Source organism: Triticum dicoccoides, chromosome 4A (assembly GCF_002162155.2).
Source record: "Triticum dicoccoides isolate Atlit2015 ecotype Zavitan chromosome 4A, WEW_v2.0, whole genome shotgun sequence".
NCBI lineage: Eukaryota > Viridiplantae > Streptophyta > Magnoliopsida > Poales > Poaceae > Triticum > Triticum dicoccoides.
The window spans coordinates 58400112-58404049 of record NC_041386.1 but is presented as its reverse complement, the minus strand read 5'-3'; positions in this window follow the sequence as shown (position 1 = coordinate 58404049).

The following is a 3938-nucleotide window of genomic DNA, read 5'->3' as shown; positions in this document are numbered from 1 at the left end:
GGGGGTGTCGTGGCATCCTTAGCCGATCCGGGGCGGGGCGGCAAGCAGGAGGTGGCTCGGGCGCGTGCGCGCGCGCTCCGGCCACGCGCCTGCGCCTACTGGCACGAGGAGGAAGATGACAAGGGGGAGGAGGTGGGCTGGGCCGGCAAGGTGGGGGAGCTGGGCCGGCTGGGCTAGACAGGTAGGTCCAGGTAAGTTTCTGTTCTGTCTTTTATTTCTGGTTTTCTATTTTGTTCTGTTTTGTTTTGGTTTAGTAAAATTCTAAACCATTTTATAAAATCCTGAAAATAATTATGTGGCTAGAACTAAGATATACCAAGCCACATAAAATGTTCCAGAATTATTGGATATATATTAATTATATATAATATATATATCCAATGCAAATAGTTATTAAATTAATTCAAATGGGCAAAATAAATATTTCTGTGACTCCAAGAAATATTGGTTTGAATTTTTACCTCTTACCAATATTTCTATAGAATAACAGGAACATTTTCTTGGACTCATTTGAGAGGATTTAAATGTTGGTTATTTTTTTTTGAGGTTTCCTGAGGCTTTTGAAAATTCCTCGATTCAAATTTCATTTGAATTTAACCATGATACACACATGAGCTAGCCTAGAGCACTACCAGCAGCTAGGGATGTGACAAACCAAATGCTACCCAAAGTTGCTACCTCAGTTTGACGAGGAGGCGCCGGCATACATACCTCCATCGTACAATGCGGCTGGCCGACCACCATGTGGTCGGGACAAAACGACAACTCACGTCGAACACCAACCAGCCCCGCCTCATCGCACAAGTAGAGGTAAATTAGCCTACGGTCATACATATGACCTCCGGCAAAACCTAAACAATAAAGCAGGACATACTAGATCAATCTATGTATCACGAGGACGTGCCTCGACACGCGACGACGGCCACCTGTTCGGACGTGACAAACTTAGTCATGCACGGGCTGAAAACTGCAGACGGACTCCATTAGAGCTACGTCGCGATACGTCCCAATATAGAGGTGCTGCACACCCTCATTGCTTCACTGATGAGGTTCTGGATCATGAATTCCCAGAAGGGTTCAAACCCGTGAATATAGAATCATACGATGGAACCACGGACCCCGCGGTGTGGATCAAAGACTTCATTCTCCATATTCATATGGCCCGCGGAGATGACCTCCATGCCATCAAATACCTCCCTTTAAAACTCAAGGGGCCAGCTCGGCACTGGCTCAACAGTCTACCTGCAAATTCTATTGGCAGCTGGGAGGACTTGGAAGAGGCCTTCCTCGATAACTTCCAAGGTACATATGTTCGACCTCCGGACGCTGATGACTTAAGCCATATAGTTCAACAGCCCGGAGAGTCCGCCAGGAAATTCTGGACTAGGTTCTTAACTAAAAAGAACCAAATCGTTGATTGTCCGGATGCCAAAGCCCTAGCAGCCTTCAAACACAGCATCCGCGATGAATGGCTCGCTCGCCACCTCGGCCAAGAAAAGCCAAAATCCATGGTAGCCCTCACGGCACTCATGACCCGCTTTTGTGCGGGCGAGGACAGTTGGTTGGCCCGTAGCAAAAACAATGCAAGCGACGCCGGCACCCCTAAAGCTAAAACTAGCAAAGACAAGTCTCGACGCAATAGATACAAGCGTCGAAACAACAGTGATAACACCGAGGACACGGCAGTCAATGCCGGATTCAGGGGCTCTAAGTCCGGTCAGCGGAAGAAGCTGTTCCAAAAGAACAATTCAGGCCCATCCAGCTTGGACCGCATACTTGATCGTCCATGCCAGATTCATGGCATCCCAGACAAACCACCCAATCATACAAATAGAGATTGCTGGGTTTTTAAACAGGCCGGCAAATTAAACACCGAAAACAGGGAAAAGGGATCGCAAAGCGAGGACGATGACGAAGAGACCCAGCAATCGAACACAGGGGGACAGAAGAAGTTTCCCCCTCAGGTCAAACGGTGAACATGATATACTCTACCCACATCCCCAAGAAGGAGCGCAAGCGTGCACTCAGGGACGTCTACGTGATTGAGCCAGTTGCCCCAAAATTTAATCCATGGTCGTCATGCCCGATCACTTTTGATCGCCGGGATCATCCGACCAGTATCCGTCACAGTGGCTCAGCCGCACTGGTCCTAGACCCAATAATTGATGGGTTCCACCTGACTCGCGTCCTTATGGACAGAGGTAGCAGCCTCAATCTGCTTTATCAGGATACAGCGCGAAAAATGGGCATTAACCCATCTCGGATCAAGCCCACCAGGACTACCTTCAAAGGAGTCATACCAGGTGTAGAGGCCCGTTGTACGGGCTCAATCACACTAGAGGTTGTGTTCGGATCTCGGGACAACTTCCAAAGCGAGGAGTTAATCTTCGATATCGTTCCCTTCCGCAGCGGTTATCACACACTGCTCGGACGAACTGTGTTTGCTCGATTCAACACAGTACCACACTATGCTTATCTCAAGCTCAAGATGCCCGGTCCACGTGGCGTCATAACAATCAACGGAAATACGGAACACTCCCTCCGTACAGAAGAGCACACAGCTGCCTTAGTAGCAGAAGTACAGAGCGGCCTTCTCAAGCAGAACCTTAATTTAGCTGCCGAGCCCATGGACACCGTTAACAGGGTCCGAACTACTCTGCAGCAGGAGAGCTCGGCTCGTCAAGAGCTCGACTAGCAATCCGGCCCCTATCCCTGTCCCGATCAAGTGGTGGCATTCGTGCCGCACGTACATAACTACGCACTCAAAATCCCATGGGCATCGACGGAGGCATAGCTAGCTTGTGGTCCGTAGTACGGTTCAATCGACATCGGATACACACATACTTTCACGTTTACTTGTTTCCTTTTCAGGTCTCAATCCCACAGGCACCATCTGGTGGTCTGGTCATCGGTCCTCTCAAAGGATAAACACACCAAGACGGCGAGAAACGCAGTCATATGGGGGACTTTTTAGGTGATTCCGTTAACGATAACTCTACCTGTTTTTCAAGACCTGCGTGCAGCTCTCCCTTGGTTTCGGCATGTCAAATAGCCTGTTTCTTATTGCACTACCTGTATCAATGTGCCTTGATATACTAATTAAATTACAATGAGAACAGTCTGCGTCTGGAGCTGTAGGACTCCAGCTTTTTACCTTCGTACCTTTTCTGTTTTCTTTTTTTTTCAGCTCCCCTGTGGATAATCCTATCAGGTAGCACCTGTACACTTTGGTACGCTTGATGTTTGCCAGGGGCTTCATAGCACCCCACATTACGGCGACAAAAGTCCGAACACTTTTTATAAGTATAGTTCGGCACCCCGAATTTAGCATTATATGCATTGGCTCCGAATCATGTATTTGGTCAATAGTTGGGTTGCCCGGCTCCTGTGCTTGCTACCTTACGTTCCGCTATATCGGCTAAGGTAGTAAAGGGAGAACTACTACGATTGTGCCTTGGTTTATCCAAAGGAGCACCTCAGTAGAGAAAGCCAAAAACTGACTGTCATGATGCGGCGAGAGCCGGTCAGCTGTTCGGAGGTTGCAAATCGTTGGAGATTTCTTCCGCATTACGTGAAGGATTGGTACTTCCCGATCAGACGCTTATAGCACTCTAGTTCAGATACTAGGGGCTGCGCTCATGTTTTTATTGTTGCACTCCTATGGCTAAGTGAGGGCATTACAGCCGCATAGTCCGGTTGCCTGATTCGTTGCGCTAAACAACTCCTTCAAGGACCATCTAATTGGATCAAGATTGTTTAGATTCCATCCCGAACACCCCCGTACTACCTACATGGGGGCAGAAGCCGATGTCTGGTTAACCCTCAGATTTCATACAACACGGCCGCACAGGAAGTAAAAATTTAAAAACATAATAAGCATTATATTGCATAAACACTTTGTTTCATCATACAAGGCAGAGGGAGCTCGAATAAATTCA